General features: G+C 42.0%; 1 long non-coding RNA gene across 1 annotated transcript in view; it reads left to right on the top strand.

Annotated features, from left to right (window-relative positions):
• Window positions 1-772: 772 nt before the first annotated feature.
• Window positions 773-25,813, top strand: part of LOC115098476 — a 115,716-nt gene continuing 90,675 nt past the window's right edge. The window contains exon 1 of the long non-coding RNA XR_003858527.1: window positions 773-826. This is a non-coding gene — a long non-coding RNA (uncharacterized LOC115098476). The remainder of the gene's footprint in view (window positions 827-25,813) is intronic.

The raw sequence follows: 25,813 nt of genomic DNA on the forward strand, positions 1-25,813 counted from the left end.
CAGTAATGCATTGCATTGTCTCCTAAAGATCATATTTTATTCATGCTTATTCAGTTAAATTGTTATTGTATTCGTTATAATAAAGCATCCAGTTCCTCTGACAACAGATTTTTGAACCCAAAAATTTCCAGACAATACCTTTTAATTGGATTACTTTAACACATTTGTGACTAGCTTCTAGAAGTTAAATTCCCTTCAACAGGTCAGTAGAAATGTATCTACATTGACTAACAGGGCAACCACATTAATTTATTGAACATACTAATTGAAACTTGTATCATGTATGGCACATGACATAACTAATAAAAGCAAGGTTCTTTTACCATTCTCATCAAACAAAACAGCCTAGTTTGGTCATAGAGGAGATGTATAGAAGACCTCATTAAATGAGTTTCTGAAGTGTGACAGTAGATCAACGCTTCCATGCATGAGCAGAAATGATATTAAAAGTCAGAGAATGAAGATTACTATGTTAGCAATATGGGTGATGTTATGTGTTATAAAATGGAACTCAACAATCCTGCTGCATTCCTTTGTAGTATGACAGTCAGTGCATAAAGCAAGGCTTAAAGCAAGGTTATAATCATTTTTAATGTTTCCACTTTCAGTGTTTGGAGATCATTTAAAAAAATGACTAAACCCTTGTAAATAATGTCAATCAGGTTTTTCCATTATGTTTTTCTCCCAGAGCAAATAGCTTCCTCTTTTTCTATTTAACTCTGCATGTAAGGATTAAGGGCCTGTCTAATTAAGCTTTTTTTTTCCTATAGATACAGAATGGGGGATGTGTGAAACATGTTAATAAATCAGGTCCCTAGTATCCCAGGTAAAGTATTTTATGCATTAATTCCCTTTTTGGAAATTCCTCTTTACATGTTTAAAAAACAAATGTTATTTCCATTCACTGAGCCGTGCATCAGAAATAGATATGGCAAATAGTATTATCCATATGGTATCAATTATATTGTTAATTTTAAGATGTTCTTATTGAAATTCTGATGCAGCACCTTGAATGTCCTACAACCCACCATATTAATGGGAGCAACTGTGTTTAGAAGTATCACACATTATCTTGTAGAAAATGTTGCCTACTTGGTTCATGCTATGCATAACATCGTTTGAGACATAGATATTAGAGATCCATCTTCAGTGAGTGACATTCTTTAGACATTGCTCTCCCACAAAGCTTGAGGGAACCTAGTTGTACCATATTAAATATCATTTTTAAAAGGTACAGGGATCTAACTTTGGGAAGTAGGAGCCAAATTGGCCTCTTTGAAAATTGAGTTGGGATGAGTTCCTAATTTTAGAGGCTTCATTTCACTAGGAGTTTAAATTTAAATTTTGGGTCCTAGAAGTGGGTGTTTATAATGGTGTATTTAAGGAAGGAAAAAAGTTAAGGAACTTAGCATTGATTTTCAGACTAGGCACCTATCTTACCACTAAATGCATCAAGCCATGGTAAAAATATAAGAAATATTGCGGGTTAATGTCCTGCAATAAAAAATGGGTGTGGTTAGGGTAATTTCCAAAATAGCACATTGTGTACTTAAATACCACATCACTCGATACTTTGTCATGTTGCGTGCCATTTTACACATTACACGTCAGTTTATGCATAGTGAAATATGTTTTTTGTTTTATATTTATCGGCTTCCTATGTCAGGTGCTATAGAGAGTTCAGTTTGGTGCTGGTGTTGGTGGTAGGAGTTTGGTTAGAGGAGTTCTTTATTCTATTACCTGCTTAAGTTGTCTTATTTCATGTTGTCATCTGTTCACCTTACCCTTTGTCTATTATATTTATTGTGTGTACTCTCTATACTCCACAGCTCTTTGATTCCTCTATTGTCACACAGCAGGCTATATGAGCTTTATATATAAGCTACTTTCCTGGCTGACACTGGGTTCTAGGAGGCTGCAACTACACTGTGGTCCATATTCATTAGGCTGTGTAGTGGACAAGTTATCCAGTTACATTCAACTGCAGAACCTGTCCCATACATTCAACAGGATAAATATCCCTCAATCTATTCACCATAAAGTTATGCAGCTACGTATAGTCAGGTAACTTTAGGCCTAATCAGCAAGTGTATAGCTGAGTAAACCTAAAGTGATCTGGACTTGTGTGGAGAGCTCACAGTCTACTTACCAGTATATCTTCTAAACATATGTGGGTAAGCAGCACTCCTTACAGAAATACATTACATAAAATTGTAGTCCTCACGGGCTTCCTGGCTCCCCCACATGGCATCATGTACCCGCTGCCCCAGACCTCCCCCAAACCCCTTTATCATGTTAAAATGAAAAGTAGACAGCACCGTGCCAGAGACACTTGTTATATAACTGATGCAGTCTCATATTTGACAGAGCCCCATTTCACTGCCATTTTCTGTAAACACATAGCTCAAGAGGAATGATAGAAAGAAGCACTGCCCATACCTATTAGCCAACCGTCACCATAGAAGCCATCTTCAAATTGTTCAAACAGTTCAGATTACTTAAGTATAAAGGAATCATATGCAGCTCCCGGTAACCTGGCCACTACATCAAGGATGTGCATTTGAGCATCACAGACCACTTGCACATTGATGGAGTGGAAGAGTGGTAGATCTCCTTCCTGTGATAGGGTGGGATAAGGGCTACATGAGTGCAGTGTGTAGCTCCCAGAACACGTGGAAATTTTGCTATGGCATAAAAACCTCCCTTTAAATCCAGCAAATCCTGTCTTTCATGAGGAAATCTTATGTATTAATGAATAGAGCTGCATACAGCTGTTAGGACATAGTACAGACAGTGGGAAATAGATGTTTCTGACATTTCTCTGATGACCTCAACTGTTGTTTGAAATAAGCCATATTCCACAAAATGCAGGGCACACAATAATTTGGTAAGGCCTGGTATAGCATGGGACCTTTCTCTGATTGGATTCAAATTCCCTTTGAAATCCATGTTAGCCTGAGAGTTCAGGTGATGCCTCTTAAACAAATGCTCCTCTGGCATCCACAGCAATATAGTGCAGGGATGAAAGATGCACTTCCTGTATAGCCTGTTTGCCTTCCTGCCTGCCAAGCCTGATGTCGGCCATCTGGCTCTACCAGTGGTGCTTCCAGCTCAGGCTTCAGTGTGGGTACTACCCTTAGAGGGATTTGAACCTCCCTTCCATGTTGGAGTTGTTGTTGAGCTGCCTGAAGCATCCTGTGACCAGTACTAGAACACAGCCACCTAACATTCTGGTTTTAGGAAGATAGGGCAGGTAGCAAAATGTGTTTTTATTGGCTCACCAGGGCTGTGTAGGTATGTCAGAGAGAAGGCCTCATTTTATTGTGCATGATAACTTCTGCTATCATGCAAGAAAAACTTTTTTCCACCCTACCACAAATAAAAAGGTGTTATATCTCATGTTAAATCCACCGTTATCATGCAATATTTTGTCACAAAATGTGGTAAGAGTCTCATATTTCTAGAATTTGCACTTCTGTATCCCTCTCCTTAAGTGCAGGGTCATTTGACCTGGGTTGTTTTGAGAGTTTTTGCAATTTTTGTAAGAAGACTGTAAGTCCCCAGGGTGTATGCTCTGGAAGAGGTCTTGGGAAAACTTCTTCTTGGGGGGCCCTGAATAGGGAAGACATGCCCTGCTGTGACCTCTTCAGGGAGCAGAGGAATGGTGGTGATCTGCAACAGCATTTTTCTGCTGTTGGATATAATTTGGGGAAGAGAGACTTTTTGTTGGCCTCTCAGGAGGAAGAGTGTGGCCCTTCTTCCTTCCTGAAGACAGGAACACTGACAGCTGTGTATTCCATGAGGATCCCTTCCATCTAGGGATTCAAGCAAGAAAAAAGAGAATAAGAAAGAGAGGAACATATAACTGTGGTAAAATAATCGGGACATCTTTTGAGAACCACCAATTGGAGTTCTCTAGCACTGTGGAGAGAGGAGTTTAACTCTCTGTGTATTGTCTGTAAGTTAATCCTTTTGACCAGATTTGGAGGAGATTTTCCAGTCCCAACAAAGGATTTCCTGGCTCCTAGGGGACCTCACGTAGCAAAGCCCTGGAGGGTGAGTGCTTCCCATTTCCTAGAATGAGAAACCATAAAAAAAAGGAAAGATCAGCTGTGGTGCTTGGAACTTATATTTATTGTACCGTTTATCCATCAAATTACCCATCAGTAAAGATTTTCATTTTGGACACTATACCAAAGCCTCTGGTGGTTTTAATTGCAGATACAGCACCCACAATGGAAAAAGAGAACATACCTCTCCCAGGGAAATTAAATCTAGTAGCATCCCAATCACTCTGGGTCCTAAAAGGAAATTTCTTTCCCCTCATCACAAAGAACTCATGCCCTGGGGAAAGAGACTTGCACGTGAGCTAGCCTGAGTGACACAGCACCAGAAGGGAAAGTAAATTCTTTTATGGCCCCATCGGTGTTAGAACTGAACCCAAAGATGGGATTATAGTATGATTTAAGAAAATTGAGTTTTTTGTGCAAATGGACTATTGTTTGCTCTTTTGTTTTGCAAGGTATGCTGACGTACACTGATGTTATTGGTGAAAAAATATATTGAAAAAACCCTGCTATAAAAATTAATAAAATTTAAAAAATGGATTCTGACCTAACATTTTCTTATGATTATTTTTTCCATTAGTGCATATTTGTATTTCTGGTATAAGGACCATACTGGTTGGAATGTGTATATTTATTACCTTTTTTTTTTTTTTTTTGTTTTTTACAGACTAATCATTTTACTTTAGTAGGATGTTCCAAGAAGGTAAAAATGAGAGAAAAACTTTAGAGTTAAAACAATGTGTTAAGTCCCAATAGTAGAATCCATAGAGATTAAATGTCTGATTATAGGAAAAACATGATAGTAATTTTGAAGTCCACAACCCTGCAAATGTGTGACAGATAATGTATTGACCATGTAATGAGATATTTCAGATAAAGTAATTCTGCTCAAGCAAGGAACAACTAAGCAGAAGTTTTGGGTGAATTAGTGAAGGCATAGTGGTTGGTCTAAAGGAAGAGCCGCCTAAGGTAAATAACTAGTGGACTTTTTTGTATGTATTGGAGTGAGGATGTTTCCTGTAACTGGCTAGGACAGGGGATTTTTCTCTTTCCTATTATTATTCTTTTCTTTGTCCAGTGGAATAGATCATGTGTGATAGTTTATGGGGACAGCCTATGAGTAACTTTGGAAATACATCAAAAAGAACAGTGCTGCTATAACTGTCATCAAGTAATATCCTTTCTGTTTCCCTTACAGACCTTAGTGTTGGGTGTTGCAGTGTGAATGTATTACGTTATTTGCAGTAGTTATTTCATTTTTAGTATGAGTGGAAATAATCTAGAAGGGCTGTTATTTCAGGAATTGTGAGAGAGTTCCATTGCATCAGCTGTAAGAGAACATTACAATAATTGTGTTGTAAGAATACAATATGAGTAGACAAAATATTACAGTTGAGCATTCTCTTGTATACTCCACATATGGGGCCTGGTGGCAGGAGTGACAGAGTTGTTTCTCTTTTTCATTTACCATTTGTTTGGTGTACCACTGTAGAGGTGGTTGGCACAGAAAAGGAAGGGTCTGAGAGGTATATTGTCACAAAGGATGCACTGTTGCCTCTAAGCTGTGCACATATGCACTCACACACAAGCAACCAAATGCTTGGGGAAAGGGGATGAATTAGAGCATGATGGGGGTATTCCGAAGCTGGCATAACAGTTATGTGAGTAAATCTGTATTTTAAATCCAGTGGCCACAGCATGCAGCGGGCTGTTAGCCACTCATATTTACTTCTACTCTTGATGAGGTGTAAGGCTGCAGAAATGTCTTTTTAGGCTTAACATGACAAGGTGAGGGGTTTGGGTAAAATGGGGGAGTGCAGGCTGAAGAACCAGAGGGGTCTGGATGACCTTGAGATAGACTGGGCAAACTGGTAGGCTAATTGGTAAAACTGGGAATGTCCTTCATACAAGCATGATTTAAAATCTTCTTATCTGCACATGTTAAAGCCGACAAATTCCTAAGGAAGATCTGCAAACTACGCTTGCTCATGTAACCATTTAAAATTAGGAGCACACTATGAGCATGTCTGGGCATCCATGTGCTCACTTTAAAGTTATTGTCCCTATACTATATGCAAAAATGTAAAGGCATGCAGAAAATTAAAGGACATTGATGATTATAAAGAGCTGTACCTAATTGGAACATATTGATCAGGCTTGCAGGGATGATGGACTTCTCCACAAAATTTCTTTATGTTTAATTTTTGTGGTTATTTTGATATTTGTTGTAATCATTGCATACTTCACAGTTAGGCTTTATTAGCACCTCTTCATAGGACTTAAACTGCTCGAGCTCAGATAATTATTCACTCATATGAGTCTAACCAATATTGGAAACCAACTAAGGAAAGCCAATCCATTTTGCATTAGAATGCATCTCAATTCCAACCAACATCCAAAATCCACAAATCACTGGTTGGGAATACATAAAACAAAATAAATAATGGATAGCTAATTTGGATCAAGAAATATGGTTTGTATTTCTTAACTGCACAAAATATCACTCTGATTCAGACTGAGTGATACATTGACTATCCCAGTCAGCTCACTGTATATCAACTAAAAAAATTCAAGAAGGCCTTCTCTGAAAGGCTTCTGCTCATGACCTGCTTTGGACTGTTGCCAGACACCTAGAAACACCACATACAATCAGACACTTGCAGTAAAACAATGTCTTCATTCCTTGCTCAAGCTGGTTACTTTTTAGTTAAATCACTATTCTCTTCCCTGAGATATGAGGTAACTACAATCATGTACAGCAGTTGTTTACTTACAAGCCAGCCCAAACTCTGTGTGATTATCCAAAATCACCTTCTAAATTGTACATTAGTATGCTGCTAGGCTCCTAGGTAAAGGTTCTCCAGCTTTTACCTCTTGAACCAGATGAGCAGGATTAAATCAAAGTCCAGGCTCTGCTTTCAACCTTTCTTGGAGTGTTCTGACCCTGTGCCTGCCCCCTCTGGCATTTTCCTGGCTCTCTGGTTCTCTGTCCCTGCCATCTCTTCTTGAGACTTTTTTTTTTCCCTACTGAAACAAAACCCTAATTGCCTTCATAAACAATTCACTTTGGAACTATAGTCCCCAGAGATCTCTCATTTAATAGTGCATCCCCTTTTCCTTTCTTTAATCATAACTTCCTTGAACTACAATTCCCAGCAGCCCAGTTCTACTTCTTTCTTCTGAATCAGTCTGATGGTGTGTTCTTGTGTCTCTGGGGTACATCCGCCTGTGTGGCTCCCTTACTTTGTCATACCTACTATGAACAAAATTTCTTGCAGTGTACCCTAGTCCCCTTTCTTTCACTCATCATGAACTTAATAATTCTCTTTTGTTTTCTCACTATCATGCCAAGGGTCTCCAAATGTAATTTCATTAGCCCTATATTCAAGCTAGACTCATGCATATTTCATGTCCACTCCAATTTTGGTCCTAAGTATTTATCTTCCTGCAGTCCACAGCAAACTACATCTCCCTTGCCATTTCTTTCATTTTTCCCTTAGGGTTTTTTTTTTCACTTTTTTCATTTCTTTTTCATGTCATTTCTTTCTTTCTACTCCTCCTTTTCACCTATGACCCTTTGACTCTCTCCTTCACCCTCATCTATGTTATATTCTTCTGTTTCTTCCCCCTGATTCGTGGTTCTCAATTTTTTCTCAAATGAATGTCTAAACTTGCTTTGTCAGTACTATAAAAAGAATAGGTTGCAGACCCAGCCAACTATTATTTGAGGCTTCATGAGAGAAATCAAATTAGGAACCCTTCTTCCACTGTGTTTTTTAATAAATGAATTTTTAACAGAATTTTCAGCTTGGTATTTCAAAATCTAGTAACACATGTAATATTTAACCTCTTTCTCAAGAGGGGAAGCCAACTTTTTGGCACTTCCCCCCCCCCCCCCTACTTTTGCACAAAACTAAAATCTGGTCCTTCATAGAGTAGCAATAAATAATGAGACTAATTTTCAAATTAACTTCTGCAGGTAAAATACTGCTTTACCTACAGAAATATCCTTTTAGAAAACTGTGCATCAATTCACATGGAAAATTACATTCATACACACCGTATTTTATGTGCATGGGGAGTGGCATTCTAGGAGGTGGAGTCTGGCTGAGGTTGGGATATATGTGCATAATTTAAAAAATTTTAAATACTCTTGGAAAAACTATGACACCAAATAGTAAGTATAATTTTCAAAGCTGAGTAATGCATATGTCTGCTTTGAAAATTAGTGTAACTTATGTGCTTATTTTCTCACTTATGCATGATGTTGCAAAATTACCCCCAATATAGCACTTCTATGTGGGCAAAGCTATTATTACATTTGTTGTGCAGTAAGAGCCCCAGGTTTTCTGTAATCTCTACTGCTGTGAAACCTGCCACAAAATTTACTCATTGCTGCAGTACTGGATTTCTGTTGCAAAATGTCTACTATCATTTTGCATTAATATTTGAGTAAAAATAGAGAAAATTACTAAAAAAAAAGATTCCATTGCAAGTTTTCTTCTGCAGAAACAAACAGCAAAGTTAGAGATTGTTTTAAGCAAATCGGGCACTGATATAAACACATTGAAACATAAAAATGTTATGGGTTTGTTTATGTACATATCATAACAGGAATGAACCTCACTCTTAAACCAAGCCAGGAAAAGTTGGATAGGATTTCATTATCCAACAATGATTTACATGACCTTTGGAACTTATAAGACCACATATGTCACATGAAGAGGGGACCTAGGTGATTTTGAAAGTTTATGTGCTACAGCACCTGTCATTTGATTTTTTTTTTTGGCCTGGTATTTCTTCCTTTTTGCTTGCTCTTCTAGCTCAGTAAGAACCAGTACTAGGATTTTGGCACCATGAGCCAGCATTAGAATGACCTGGATATTTTCCCCTATAGACCCAGCCTCCCACTGTTTCTAGTCTGGTAATTGTGGCAATGGTCCTGAGGCAGGGAGTCATGCACAACGGCTCTAAATCTAGGCACAAATAATCACCCTTAATGATGACCACACGTTCCCTCCCCCAGGGGCTGTTAATGTTGCCTCCACTGCAATCCACAGCTCCAACTAACCAACTGATCCAGGAATCGAGATGGGGCCACTCTTTATAGAAGCACCCAGCACTGCCACCAAGCCATTAGAATGTCCCTGGATTATTCTTATGCTGGTCCGGTGAAAGTTATCAAAATCTGCAAACCATCCACTATTCTCTCAAACCCTAGAATTTTGTACTACAATCTTTTTAACAAGATGACAGATTCCTTTTGCTTTCTATCAAGAACTAGGAGAATATTAATGTTAAAAAGAATAAAGATGAAGGAAAACTAGGATATAAAAAATTAAGCATGGTTGTATTTAACAGGAAACTGAACACTGAAAAAATGTAAACAGATCAAGACAGTCTGCTCTTATTGGGGATTTGCATTTAAATAATATGTTAAACGGCATTCCACCACTACTATTATAATAAGCACAGCATTTAAAGAAGATCAATGTGGTTTGACTTGATTACATATAAATAATTGAATAGCTGTAATAATATGGTTTTCAATATCTAATTACTGAAAGAAATATTTTTCTTCCATGTGCAATAAGTTTTCAATATTTAATTACAATAATGGCTAATTTTATACAGAATTTTAAAATGTTGGCTGCAGAATTCTATAAGCCCTATCACAGAATCTACACTTCCGCTTCTAAAGGATACTAGGGGCTTTGGATATAGCAAATATGCCATCTGATACTGAAAATATAAAGAAGAGGTTGGAAGAGTTCTATGTATGGACGTAAATATCAAATCCAACTTATTATAGACACATGTAAAGTGAAACAATTGGGGAGGACGAAGAGCCATGGAATTTATAAATAGAGAGAGGAAGTTGTAGTGTGGAGAGTCCAAAAAGATTTAGGTATTCTAAGAGACAAGAAATAAAAAAAAAGCCACATATGCTTAAATGGCATCTGCTAAGGTAGTATTTCTCAACCTAGTCCTTGAGTACCACTTGGCAGATCTAATTTTTCTGGATATCCACAATGAATACACATGAGGTATATTTCCTGTACTGTCTCTATTATATACAAAAATATCTCATGCACATTCCTTGTGGATACTATGAAAACCATGCAGCCTGTGTGGTCCTTGAGGACAGGTTGAGAAATAGTATGCTAAGGAATCACTGGTAGCCACATAGATGAGAAGAGTGATTAGCAGTAGTTGAAAAGGGATAATGCTGTTACTTTATAAAACCAACGTAATATTGACCCTGCAATGCATGAACCAGTTTTGTTACCTTGGTGCAGGAAAGAATTTGGAAAATCAACAGAATTAGAAGAACAATTAAACATATATGGGGAGTGGAACATTTATCACATCTGAGCAGATTGGAAAGGGTGGGGTTGTACTGCCCAGAAGAATGGCGTTTCAGGGGGATATGATAACATTGTATTCACTTTTAAGAGGATCTTACAAAGATTTATGTGAAGGACTGTTAAAGATATATAGAACTAGTAAAACCAGGGGTCACAGGTTAGAACCTGATCGAGGACAAATTTACTCTAAAACCAATATAAACACATGTTACACTGAATGAGGCAAAACTGGCACAGTCTACCAAAGAAATTACACTGATACTTCCTGATGCAGCTTTAGTAGAGGTATTTACATTTAAATTGGCTATATCTTTAGTTACTAAGGGGATAGTTGTCAGTAGCCCGAGGAGAACTAACGTACGTGGTTATAAAATATCCGCAGACTTTAACTTGAATTTTCAAAGCAGACATGCATATACATTCACTTTGAAAATTCCCAGATACCTCCAGTACACACAGGGACATACATGTGGCCATATGGTTTCATGAATACCTTACAATTATTATGTTTGGTAGCGCACAGGACAGTCCCACGAGCCGCTGAACTCACCCCTGCCACTGCAGTGCATGATGCTGCCAGAGGCATCCCATTGTGGCGATGTTCCACCATCGCCAAACGCAGCCAACCACCGCTGATGCCGCCTTCCTGGCCTGGTCACTGCTGCAGGTTTGCCATGAAATAGAAAAGGTTGGGAATCTGCCTTATTATGAATAAAGAGAGTAATTTTCAAACAGCTTCTATAGTTGTAACAATAATCAGGAATGGTTAATTATGCTTTCCAATATGCTAAGATTAGGGGACACTATGTGAAACACATGGTAATATACAATAAAGTTGTGAAACTTTTCAGAGAATTCGTTCAAAGCTAGCAATATAGGTAGCCCAGGTGGACAAGTTTCTGGAGGACATATTCATTAGCAACTACTACCCAAATAGACTTGGTGATCACCATTTCTGGGACTGTGCAACCAGGAATTGATGTGCCTTTTAAGATCTGTTGGATACTTCCCTGGATTTGTGACTGTGGGAGACAGGATACTGGATTCAATGGGCCATTGGTCTTACTCAATATGGCACTTCTTTTGGTCTTGTGATCCTTGGCCATGACTACCTCCTGGATTTCCTCTGCTGTTTTCTCTCTCTATATATCCTTTTCTACCTCTGTCATTCTCTCCTCATTTGCCTCCTTATCTCTATTTCTCTCTCTTGCTTTCTCCATTTCCTCCATTTCTCCCAGTCTTCTTCTTCTTCACTTCTCCAACATCATCTCCTGCTCCAGCAACCACATCACCTCCATATTGAACCCACAATGCCCTTGCATGTCAAATCTTTAATGACATGTTTGAGGTGGGTGTTACATTTTAGGTCTTAGCAAGCATGTGCTAAATAGTATGTGGAAGAGAGCAGATGATGTTATTTATTGCTAAATCATGTTATTTACTAATGCCAAATTTCCATCTTATTATTATAGTTTATAAGTAGTGTACATGTGATAATTTCAGCACACATGCTAACATCTATCAGACCAATTTAGAGGTCAGGCTAGAGCTTAAGTCTTATGTATCTGATATAATGCTTCACCATGCACATATTTTACGCCATTTGCTTTAACTATGATATGTTACTCTGTTCTTTGTATTTTCCTCCTTTTCAGTTCAATGTAAGCCGGCATGATGTGCCTTACAAATGTCGGCAAAGAAAAGCCTATAAATAAATAAATAAATACATAAATAAATGGCATGCAACTTAATGTCTGTGATAAACAGTTTTAGTATGCATGCTGAGCTTTTGTGCATAGAAACTTATATTTAAGTATTAAGCTGCCAGTATCACGAATTCTATAGAAAAGGGAAAAAACAACTTTTCAGTGGTATTCTTCTCCTTCATATGGCATTGGTTAATTTGCAACAATCAATTCATAGGTCAATATCCAAGTTTGTGATGCAATTTATTGCATTAGAAATGAGTTGATGAATGCTATTATGACTGCCCTTAAACAAGTGCTTTGGACAAGAAGAGTATATATGATCCTTGGATTATGGCACTGATCCACAGTTACAAACCAAGCTGCTTCTCATTTTCTACTGGAAGAGTTTCTGGGCACATCTTCCATGCTATGCTCTTGTATAACTGCGTATACATCAATCTTTCTGTTTCAAGTAAAAGTCTGGCAGTTCTTCAGTAGAGTCAGAAATAAAGTGCTTATTTTGAACTGCTGAATTGTTCCTAGTAGCATACCATTAACTATCACCATTGAAATCCTTCAAAATAATGCTAAAAGTCCAAAGGAGCTTCTTAGAATTTAATCTTGTTCTAGAAGGGTTCCTAAAAATCATTATTCAAGGAAATTCATTCAATTTCAAAAGAAGTTTCAAGTTTACTTTGTATTTTTGTTGATAAATATGAAAAAGAAATGGATGCTAGTCTTTTGGAGTTGACATTAATGTACCCATGATTATTTGCATTTGACCATTTAGCTGGGGGTCCAGATATTAGATGTGAGAACCCCAGACCCATATGAGTACAGAGTATTCTTCTGCAGAGTAAATTAGGATTAGCTCCACAGTACATAGAGTCCTGGAATCAGAATTCCAAGATGTTTCCATGAGCCATCTTATCGGTCTCAGGTATTCTCAAGATGCCATTGAAAGGTAAGGCTACACTATAGGGTTTCTCCTAGATAGTTTGGATTAACTTCATGTTTTCAGTTTTGGTGGCCATGTTTTCTTCATAGAAAGACTGGGGACTGATTAACTTTTTCCACAGTATAAGCAGAAAAGAACTTATAGGGTTATTCTTCAAAATGTGTTATGGAGTTAACGCATGCGATCACGCATTAACGCATGCATTAATGCCATAACACATGTGATAGTTATGTTACTACATGGCGCAAATGCTAATTTTTTGAAGGGGCGGGATTGGGGAGGGGAGTGTTGGGGGGGGGGGGGGGTTAATGAAAATGAGGGGCAATATCACACCATGCTATCACATGTTTTTAACATCGGAAATAACTACACCTTTTTTCTTGGCCTTAAGCTGTGTGATATACCCAAAACAGCTGTAACACAATTTGCAATAAAGAATGGCTTGGGGAAGGGAGAGTGAGTGGAGTGGAGGAGAGATGGAGAGAGAGAGAGAGAGAGAAAGAGAGTCAGAGCTTCTGGGGAGGCCTTCATAGAAGTCAACTATTTATATCACACTAGGAGAGCCAGCTAATAACTCAAGGTGCATTAGCCATCAAAATTATAGCATTTTGATGAATCTAGGGATTAGACTCTTCAGGGCAATGAGAAAATTGCTGGCATTTTATTTTTATATCCATATTTTTTTTGTGTTTTGGTGTCTAGCTATTTATAAGGAATAAGATTTGCGGTAACTCTAGATGACAAAGTTGTAGTAGGTTGAGTTCAAAGTTTGTGCAAAATGGCCTATGTCTTTTCACTTGAGTGAGTAAAATCAAGATTTTCCACAGTCTCTGTCCATTGCTGCTGGTGATTTCCATTGAGGGACTTGATAAGTTTATTTGCTTTCTCTGGCTGACAACTTTTCCCTTAATCTTTTAAGAGGGATTTGGATTTCTCTGACCAGCTTTACAGAAACTTGTAGGGATGAACATTTTAGCAGCTGATTTTAACATGGCAATAAAGTACCTAACATTTGTTGGAATTGAAAATTTGATACTATATATCTACAGATCTACCTTCCTTATATTCCAATGAGACTATGGTTTGGGATATAGAAGCACTACCTGATGTCTGATCTGAATAATGATGAGATGATGTTGGCTGTATGGAAAATAATTCAAGCTTATTCTGTGGTGTGTAAAACTGATTTTAATAATATTGATTTGACTCTTTGCAGTGAAGTATACTAAACATTATTCTTTAGCTTTCTATTTAAAACTTGTTTTGATGTGTTCAGTTCTGGAGACCGTATCTCCAAAGAGATAGAGACAAGATGGAGGCGGTCCAGAGAAGGGTGACCAAAAAAGTGAATGGTCTTCATCGAGTGACTTATGAGGAGAGATTGAAGAATCTAAATATGTACACCCTGGAGGAAAGGAGGAGCAGAGGTGATATGATACAGACTTTCAGATACTTGAAAGGTTTTAATGATCCAAAGACAATGACAAACCTTTTCCGTTGGAAAAAAATCAGGAGAACTAGGGATTTGAAGCTCCAGGGAGGAAGACTCAGAATCAATGTCAGGAAGTATTTCTTCACGGAGAGGGTGGTGGATGCCTGGAATGCCCTTCCGGAGGAAGTGGTGAAGACCAGAACTGTGAAGGACTTCAAAGGGGCATGGGATAAACACTGTGGATCCATAAAGTCTAGAGGATGTGAATGAAGAGTGGGTGGCTCGCGGGAATGATGGCTACTACCTGGAGATAATACCCTTATTCAATAAACATACACACGGTTAATGCGACTCCAATATTGCTCTAAGCTTCAACGGCAAGAGGAAATGTGGAAAAAAGGATTTACAGTCACAAAAAGGCGGGGAGTAGCTTGCTTGTTACGGCGGTTACTACTCCAAACCAAATAAGCCTGATACTTCACTTTCAATGCATATCCAGCATTGCTCTCTGCTTCAACGGCAGGGGAGAAAGACTGATACTTCATGCATATCCAACATAGCTCTCTGCTTCAACAGCAGGGGAAAAACTCTGATACTTCACTTTCAATGCATATCCAGCATAACTTTCTGCTTCAATGGCAGGGGGAATGAAGAAAAATGGATCTTTATACAGACAACAACCAACAAGGACTGAATTACATAGTCTGGGTAAACAAATAAGCATGGGTGTATCTTGCTTATTGCAGCAGTTACTACCCCTAACTAATTAAGCTAGATATTTCATTTAGATGCAGTTCCAACACTGCTCTCTATATTAATGGTGGTGGTGGAAGGGTAATAGAACCAAAAGGTTACTAAGAGCCAAGAGTAACAGATAAGTATGAGAAAAAAAAGTGCGAAACCTGCTGGGCAGACTGGATGGGCCGTTTGGTCTTCTTCTGCCTTCATTTCTATGTTTCTATGATGCAATTTTTATAAATTTGTTTCCATATTTTTACAGGGATATATGTTATGGGACCGGGCTGTGCCCTGGTCCCTCCTCCTACCTCAGGGCCAGCCCGGCCCACATGGACTCCTCTTTGGCCATGTAGGCCTGATCCTCAGCCTGCCACGGCTCTCCCTGTGTGAGGGAGATGCCGCCAACCCGACGCACTTGGCCTTACCCCCTAGGCGCGCACATGCCTGAGGGCTAAAGCCTTAAAGGGGCCAGCGTGGAAAAATCAAAGAGGACGCCCCGGATGACGTCAGATGCTGCAGGGTATTTAAACCCTGAAGCTTCACTAGGACAGGGCCTTGCAACGAGGTTCACTCAGTTCCCTGAGTTACCAGTTGCTGCGCTCGGATCTTGGATCATCTCTTCAGACTTCTGGCTTCTGACCTGGCTTTGTCTCCTGACCACGTCTTCAGCTTCTGCCCCTGGTTTTGGTTTGACTTCTGGCTTCTGGCTTCCAACCCGGCTCCGTCCTATGACTCTGATTCCAGCTTCCGCCCCTGGCTTTGGCTTCGGACCTCTGACTTCTGGCTTCTGACCCAGCTTCGTTCTTGGACTACGTTTTCAGCCTCTTCCATTACCTCAGGTATCCAGTACTTGCTGGCCCAGAGGATTCTCCTAAGTCCCAGTGGCTCGGGCTCTCATGGGCTCCTCCCGGGGGAGCCACGGGCTTCCAAGGGTGAAGATCCTTCCAACCTTCTGGGCTCAGCCAGCCTCATTGTCCATCTCTTCAGCTGCTGCCCGGATCCTTGGTTGCATAGGGTCCCACCTAAGTCCAAGAGGTCCGGGTTCCTACGGGCTCCTCCTGGGGGGACCGTGGACTTCCAGTGGTGAAGTCTTCTCCAGAGTATCTTCAGCGCCGCCCCCCGGCTGTGACGCTTCCTGTGGGTTCCCACAGTATACCATCTACAGTCTAAGCCGGCCCAAGGGTCCATGATCATAGCAATATATGATAATGAAATCAAATGAGTTTGTAAGGGTTGGTTAAAAAAATTACCTTTTTAAAGGGAAATCAGATATGTAGCTTTATTTTTGCTCATGTATTCCTACTGCTGTATTTGTTTACTCATGTCTGCCTCCTAAACTAACAGGTTATTCAGTCTCTGTTAACAAATTCTGGATTTCTTTTAATTAAAGATTGTCAGCTAATGATGTTAGCTTACACAAGTTATGTTAATTCTTTACCTGCTAAACAACAGAGATTAAAATAATTAATATACAGTAATTTAATTAAGTTTTTGTCACACACGATATAAAAATAGCAGTCTTGAAGTAGAAGTATAGCAGATATTCTATTATACTTCTAGTAAATAATAGAGCAATATAATGTCTTTAATTGAATCCAATTAAGACAGCTTGAAGTAACATTCACACATTCCATTTTGGAAACCTGAATTCAGAAACTGTACCATTTGATATATCAGGAAGTAATCACATAATCAGTGGGGGGGGGGGGGGGGGCATACTAACCAATTAAATCTTTTTTTTTTCTCTGAGCTACAACATTCTGACCACAATTAAAACACCTTGAGTTTTTATCTCAAGAGCTATCAGAAATTAAGAAAGATTAAGTACTGGAATGGGCGAGCTCCTATCAATACTCTCTGTGGCAAGGCATGGTGTTAGTAAATCAGAAGAGACTGTTTTGCCCAATACAGTATTAAACCACTGTCCCAGCTTGATGTCAGGGAATGCTGCACTGCTGTGGGTGCCTTCTTTCATAGGAGGAATTAAAGAAAAGTCATTGTCTTTTTGGTGGGCATTAAGAATTCTGTGGAATTTTAGGCAACTTTTATCTTAATGTCTTAACAGAATTCAAGCGTAGGCTGTACAGTTTGCTCTGGTACAATTCTATCATGTCAAAAGAATCTAATAATACTCAAAATATTTCCCCATTTTCTAATGTATATATTCCTCATTGTATAGCATTGTATATAATAGCCTTTAATGCATAAAAAATAATAACTGTAATCCTATTGTAGCCTGGAAATGAAGAGCTGTCTTCCACAATGAATATCCTCTTCTATACGACACTTGAAATATATATTGTAAGTAGGGTTGCCAATTCCTGGTTTTGGACTATGCAGTCAGGTTTTCAGATGTGCAATACAGTGTCTGGTCAGAAGTACTGACTGGACACGGAAAATCCAGATTTTGCGGGAGGCTTCTCCTCTTTCCCACAGTTTCCTGGTCACAGGAGAAGACAGAGCCGAAAGCTGCACTGTGTCCCTGCCCTCTTGCTTACTTTCCTGTGTTGTGATTGGATGGGATGGGGAGAGGAGGCGGGGAATAGCACAGCCCTCAGTTGCCAGTGACTTTATAGATCTCTGCAGCAATGCCCTCTGGGTCCCTCCCCCTCCCTTACTGACTGCTGGGCAAGATCCAAGAGAGGGACCTCATCGAGCCAGCAAAGGGATACAAGAACAGAGGAGGGGAAGGTGAGGAAACAGGCAGTCACAGGGTGGGGAAAGGGGAGAGACAGAGGAGACATGGAGAAAAGGGAAGGGAAAGGAAGATAGTCACATGGCAAGCAAGGAAGGAAAGAGACACAGAGGGGGTATGGAAGGAAGGTCACAGGGAAGGGGTAGGCAAACCGGGAGCATGAGGGAAGGAGGGAGATAAAGGGGAAAGGGAAGGAAGAGACAGAAGAGGCACAGAGGAGACAGGAGGACACAGGAGGAAAGGAGACCTAGAAAGAGGACACTGAGGAGAAGAGAGAGACAGAAGGGAAGAAGGAGAGAGAGAAAGACAAGAGCATGGGAAGGGAGGGAGGGGGCTAGAGACAGGAGGGCAGCATAAGAGAGGAGTGCACAGAGAAAGGGGAGGGCATATTGAGAGATAGGTGTCACAGGGAAGACAGATGAAAGGTTGGGAAGGTTTTAAGGAAATGGAGAGCAAACCACCTTTGTCTAAGAGAGGAGACTGTGTGTTTGGGAGTATATGTGACTGTCTGAGAAAGAAGGCTGGGTGTTTGTGAATGTGCATGTGTGTATGAAAGAGGAGGCTGTGTATTTGAGAGTGTGCATTTGTGAGCGAGAGGAGAAGGCTGTGTGTTTATGGGGAAGTATGAAGAAAGGCTTTAGTTGTGATAGAGAGAGGCTGATGTATTTATGAGGATAGCTGAAATAACATTTTATAAAACAAAGTATATTGAGGAGGGTGCTTGAAAGCCAAGTAGTGAGTGGATTGACAACTGACAGCAGTCTGTAAACCCCCCTCCCGCCTTCCTTCCCAAAGCACGAAGCTTGTAGGGGTGTCCAGTTATGGTCCATGGAAAAATTGGCCACCCTAATTATAAGGGATGGTTCAGTGATTTATGTAGCCACCTGGCTTTGGGCTCTTGATGCCTCTTTTGCTTATTGGGCTGTCAGAGTTTAGGGCTGCTGTGGAGGTGTTCATCCCCCAGGAAAGGGTGAGATAGAAAGAGTTCTATCCTTCATTTAACATCACCCATGGGTGGAATTCAGGAGTATATGTAACCAGATTTCAAAGTAATCACAACCTGTGGCCCCATATTGAGATCTGCCACTACAGTTGCTAGGAGACTGAGGACATCAGACCCAGTCCTGATACAACTCCTGGCAATGGTCAATGAAGGCTCATGGCATCAGCTTCAGAATCCCCTGTCATAAATAGCTGTGGATGGGGTTGATATGGGTTCTGACTGTACTGGAAGCTAAACTGAGGAGGAAGGCAAGCTGGATAAAAGAAAGAAAGAACAAAACAAAGAATATATATATTGTATGGGTTATTCTATGAATATACTAGAGCTGATCCAAAGTAATGTTGAGACAAAGTGGATCACAGATACAGTATATTTGACAGAAGATAATGAATCAATCTATCTAGCTTAGTTGGTTTCATGAATAAAGCTGAAATATATGGTTGTGTACTTAAATTGCACCCTTAGTAAACATTTGACAAACTGAAGAGTAGTAAATTACCTGGATCCGATGGAATACACCCCAGGGTTCTGAAAGAATTAAAAAATGAAATTTCAGACCTATTACAATTAATTTGTAACCTATCATTACAATTATCCATTGTGCATGAAGATTGGAAGGTGGCCAATGTAATCCCGATATTTCAAAAGGGATCCAGGAGTGATCCGGGAAACTTAGACTGGTGAGCCTGACTTCAGAGCCAGGACAAATCATGGAAACTGTTAAAAAGAATAAAATCTCAAAATGTTTAGCTAGACATGGCTTAATATGAAATAGCCATCATGGATTTACCCAAGGGAAGTCTTGCCTCACAAATCTCCTATATTTTTTTGACAGAGTGAATAACCATGTGAACAAAGGTGAACCAGTAGATATAGTGTATTTGGATTTTCAGAAGGTGTTTGACAAAGTCCCTCATGAGAGGCTTCTAAGAAAACAAAAAAGTCATGGGATAGGAGGTGATATCCTTTCATGCAAACTAATTAAAAGACAGGAAACAGAGAGTAGGATTAAATGGTCTGTTTTCAGGAATCTGTACTTGGACCAGTGCTTTTTAATATATTTATAAATGATCTGGAAGGAGGTATGATGAGTGAGGTGATCAGAGTAGTTAAATCTCAAGTGGATTGTGATAAATTGCAGGAGGACCTTGTGAGACTGGAAGAATGGCTTCCAAATGGCAGATTAATTTAGTGTGGATAAGTGTAGGGTGATGCATATAGGGAAAAATAACCCTTGCTATAGCTACACAGTGTTAGGCTCCATCTTAGAAGTTACAACCCAGGAAAGAGATCTAGGTGTCATAGTGGATAATACATTGTTATTGTTGGCTCAGTGTGCTGCAGCAGTCAAAAAAGCAAATAGAATGTTAGGAATTATTAGGAAGGGAATGGCAAATAAAACGGTGGATGTCATAATGCCTCTGTATCACTTCATAGTGAGACTGCACCTTGAATATTGTGTGTATTTCTGGTCCTCACATCTCAAAAAAGATATAGTTGCCCTGGAGAAAGTGCAGAGAAGGGTGACCAAAATGATAAGGGGCATGAAACGGCTCCCCTCTGAGGAAAGACTAAAGAGGTTAAGGCTGTTCAGCTGAAGGGGTTTATGATAGAGGTCTACAAAATCTTGAAAGGACTTGAACAGATTAATGTAAATTGGTTATTTACTCTCTCAAATTATAGAAAGACTAGGGGGCACTCCATGATGTTAGCAGGTAGTTCATTTAAAACAAATCAGAGAAAAATCTTATTCACTCAATGCTTAGTTAAGCTCTGGAATTCATTGTCATATGATGTGGTTATGACAGTTAGAGTAACTGGGTTTAAAAAAGGTTTGGATAAGTTCCTAGAGGAGAAGTCCACAAACTAGAGATGTGAATCGTGTCCTCGATCGTCTTAATGATCGATTTCGGCTGGGAGGGGGAGGGAATCGTATCGTCGCCGTTTGGGTGTTTAGAGTATCGTGAAAATCATTAAAATCGTGAACCGGCACACTAAAACCCCCCTAAAACCCACCCCCAACCCTTTAAATTAAATCCCCCACCCTCCCGAACCCCCCCAAATGCCTTAAATTACCTGGGGGTCCAGAGGCAGTCCGTAGCTAAATCGGGGGAAGGGGGAGGGCAGGAAAACCGGCACACTAAAACACCCTAAAACCCACCCCGACCCTTTAAATTAAATACCCCACCCTCCCGAACCCCCCCCCAAATGCCTTAAATTACCTGGGGGTCCAGCGGCGGTCCGTAGCTAAATCGGGGGAAGGGGGAGGGCAGGAAAACCGGCACACTAAAACCCCCTAAAACCCACCCCCGACCCTTTAAATTAAATCCCCCACCCTCCCGAACCCCCCAAATGCCTTAAATTACCTGGGGGTCCAGCGGCGGTCCGAAACGGTCTCCTGCAATTGAATCGTGTTGTCTTCAGCCGGCGCCATTCTGCGCCGCCATTTTGCAAAATGGCGGTGCAAAATGGCGGCGGCCATAGACCAACACGATTCGACTGCAGGAGGTCATTCCGGACCCCTGCTGGACTTTTGGCAAGTCTTGTGGGGGTCAGGAGGCCCCCCCAAGCTGGCCAAAAGTCCCTGGGGGTCCAGCGGGGGTCCGGGAGCGATCTCCTGCCGCGAATCATTTTCCGTACAGAAAATGGCGCCGGCCATATGCGTATGGCCGGCGCCATTTTCAGTATGGAAAATGGCGCCGGCAGGAGATCGACTGCAGTCGACTGCAGTCGATCTCCTGCCGGCGCCATTTTCCATACGGAAAACGATTCGCGGCATGAAATCGCTCCCGGACCCCCGCTGGACCCCCAGGGACTTTTGGCCAGCTTGGGGGGGCCTCCTGACCCCCACAAGACTTGCCAAAAGTGCAGCGGGGGTCCGGAATGACCTCCTGCAGTCGAATCGTGTTGGTCTATGGCCGCCGCCATTTTGCGTCGCCATTTTGCAAAATGGCGGCGCAGAATGGCGCCAGCTGAAGACAACACGATTCAATTGCAGGAGACCGTTCCGGACCGCCGCTGGACCCCCAGGTAATTTAAGGCATTTGGGGGGGGGGGGGTTGGGGAGGGGGGGGGATTTAATTTAAAGGGTCGGGGGTGGGTTTTAGGGGGTTTTAGTGTGCCGGTTTTCCTGCCCTCCCCCTTCCCCCGATTTATGATTTTTTGACGATAAATCGGGGGAATTGGTATTGTATCGTGGCCCTAACGATTTTTGACGATTTAAAATATATCGGACGATATTTTAAATCGTCAAAAAACGATTCACATCCCTACCACAAACTGCTATTAATCAATAAGGAGTAGTAGCTTTGGATCTATTTAATGTTTGGGTACTTGCCAGTAGGGATGTGCAGAGGGACACCATACATTGTATTCAGGATTTGTATTCATCAGGGGGCAGATATGTTGCATTTGGCAAGGGGGCCCCCTGATACGTTTATACGTTAATTCCTATTTGTTTCCATGCTAAAATTAAATTAACTTCAACCCCCACCCTCCTGACCCCCCAAGACTTACCAAAACTCCCTGGTGGTCCAGCGGGGGGGTCCGGGAGCCATCCCCTGCACTCACACCCTCGGCTGCCGGTTTCAAAATGGTGCCGATAGCCTTTGACCTACTATGTCACAGGGGCTACCGGTGCCATTAGTCAGCCCCTGTCACATGGCCATCGGCACCATCTTGTGCTCCTACCATGTGACAGGGGCTGACCAATGGCACCGGTAGCCCCTGTGACATAGTAAGGGCAAAGGCTATCGGTGCCATTTTGATTACTGGCAGCCGACGGCCCGAGTGCAGGAGATCGCTCCCGGACCTCTGCTGGACCACCAGGGACTTTTGTCAAATCTTGGGGGACCCTCCTGCACTCCGTCCATCGGCTGCCAGTATTCAAAATGGCGCCGATAGCCTTTGCCCTCACTATGTCACAGGGGCCGACCATCGGCCCCTGTGACATAGTGAGGGCAAAGGCTATCGGCTGCCAGTATTCAAAATGCTACAATTTATCCTATGTTTACACACAAAAATATTTTTGAAAATTACCCCCAAAGATTTTATCATCTAAGCTTTTTATAAAAAAATATTTCTTATTCAATGTAATACCCTAATGACCCAATATTTACCTTAAATTAGAAAGATAATTCCAAACAAGCTAGGAAGTAGATCTTTTATATTATGTCATGTAGGTTTCCAACTCCATATAAGTGACATTTCATCACAAAGAAATGCTGAATCCATAATAAACTAGAACTCTTTTTCAACTTCAATTCTCTTCAGGCATGGACAAAAAACTGAAAGGTATCAGCCAATATTTGGGTGGAGAACTAGGGAAGTGCTTTCACTGATTACCTATCCTACATCTTTGTTTAACTATGGTGGAACATTTCATGACAACTATTCTATTATAGCTTTGTGACAGTTCAGTTAATTGGGAAGAGTGTAGTGCTGGTGCTTTTATTTATTTATTTTTTTAAAGAAAAGTAATTATAACTATATAGGGGTCAATTGGGGGTTAGGCACCTAAATCAACATATAAGAAAATTGACTAGGACCACAAACATAAATTTAGGAAGCAATTTTCACTAGACACATAAACTTAGGCACCTAAAAGTCAGTGGCAACAGGGGTGAAGTTAGGGTAGGGAAAAAAGTTAGGTGAGTAGCACTGATTTTTAACACTAGGCACATAACTTAAGACCTTATTTACTAAGCCCACCGACAACTGACCAGCACCATGATGGTGATGCCGAGAGAGACAAAGCAGACGGCCTACCGGCAACCATGCCTCGGCCTCCATTGCTGGCCTCCTTCACTGCAACTGCAGAGTAGAGGATGCTCCTCACCTGGAGCTAGGAGGGAGATGCCGGCACCATGGCTATTAGGTCTGCCCACCCCCCACCTACTGCCCGCCAACCGATGACTAACCAGCACCATATCGGCACACCAAGAGAGGCAAGGTAGATGGCCTACCAGCAATCCTGCTTCAGCTTCCATTGCTGGCCTCCTTCACCAGCAGCCGTGGAGCATATGGCACTCCCCCCCCCCCCCCCAAGGAGAGAGATGCCAGTGCCGCGACAACTAGGTCCACCCACTGCCTGCCCACTGACAACTGACCAGCACCACGGCAGCATACCAAGAGAGGCAAAGCAGATGGCCTACTGGCAATCCTGCTTCAACTTCCATCGCCAGTCTCCTTCACCGGCAGCCGCGGAGCAGAGGATGCACTCCCCTAGAGCCAAAAGAGAGATGATTGCACCGTGACGACTAGGTCTGCCCACTACCTGCCTACCGCCCACCCACTGAAGACTGACCAGCACCACAGCAGTGATGCCAAGAGAGACAAGGTGCTTCAGTCTCCATCGCTGGCCTCCTTCACTAGCAGCTGCAGAGCAAAGGATACTCCTCCGCCTGGAGTGAGGATGGAGACGCTGGTGCTGTGATGACTAGGTTCGTCCATCACCGGCCCATTGACTACCCATCAATGACCAACTAACACCCCGGCAGTGACGCTGAGAAATGCTATACTACAAAAGGACTGCTCATGTTATGGTTGTGGTCCCTTCGGCCAGCTGAGACTGTAGATGCTGCACTGTGGGGACCCACAGTGAGTGTCGCAGCCGGGCGGCGGCGCTGATGAGAGACTCTGGAGAGGACTTCACCACTGGAAGTCCGAGATCCCCCCAGGAGGAGCCCGTAGGGACCCGGACCTCATGGACTTAGGTGGGACCCTCTGCCACCAAGGATCCAAGAAGCGGTCAAAGAGATGGTCGATGAGGACAATAGGGCCCAGGAGGCTGGAAGAGTCTTCACCCTCGGAAGCCCGTGGCTCCCCTGGGAGAAGCCCGTGAGAGCCCGAGCCGTTGGGACTTAGGAGAATCCCCTGGGCCAGCAAGAACCGGATACCTGAAGAGGTGGAGTGAACAGAAGTCAGAGTCCAGGAACGAAGCAGGGTCAGAAGCCAGAAGTCAGAGGTCCAAAGTCAAAGCCGGGGGTGGAAACTGGAAACAGAGTGTGAACAGAGCCGGGTCAGAAGCCAGAAGTCAGAAGTCCAAACCAAAACCAGGAGCGGGAGCGAAGACAAAGTCAATGGACGAAGCTGGGTCGGAAGCCAGAAATAGAAGAGACGATCCAAGATCCAACGCAGCAACTAGCAACTCAGGGGACTGAGTGAACCTCGTTGCAAGGCGAGGCATGTCAATGACTGCCGGGTTTAAATAACCTGGCAGCATCTGACGTCAGTGAGAGGCTGTCCCTGAGTTTCCTGTGCTGGCCCTTTTAAGACTGAAGCCCTGGCACGCGCGCACCTAGGGGGCGGGGCCAGCCACGGATCATCGGCGGCATCTCCCTCGCAGGGAGAGCACTGTGGTAGGCTGTGTTTTGGGCCTTTGGGGCCTAAGTGGAGGGAGTCCCACGGCCGGCCCGGGCCGGGAGGTGAGTGGAGGTCCCGGGGCATGGCTTGGGACCGTAACAGTACCCCCTCTCCTATGGCCCCTTCCTGGAGGCCTGGGTTTACCTGGATGAGCCACGTGAAACTGGTGGAGAATGTCCTTGTCCAAGATGTTGACAGCAGGCTCCCAGGAATTTTATTCGGGGCCATAACCTTCCCACGAGAGGAGGTACTCCCAACATCTTAGGCGGAACCACATGTCCAATACCTCCTTAACCTGATAAACAGTATTTTCTTGTGCCTCAGGAGTGGCTGGTGCAGGCGTCTTCCTATGGAAGGGAGAGAGAACCAATGGCTTCAACAGGGAAACATGGAAGGCGTTGTGTACCCGGAGCGTGGCCGGGAGACAGAGGCGGAAACTGCCCCTATCCTTTCCTTGATAGCGAACGGGCCAATGTACTTCAGAGCCAGACGCATCGAAGG

The sequence above is a fragment of the Rhinatrema bivittatum genome, chromosome 9, assembly GCF_901001135.1.
Source record: "Rhinatrema bivittatum chromosome 9, aRhiBiv1.1, whole genome shotgun sequence".
NCBI classification, from domain to species: Eukaryota; Metazoa; Chordata; class Amphibia; order Gymnophiona; family Rhinatrematidae; genus Rhinatrema; species Rhinatrema bivittatum.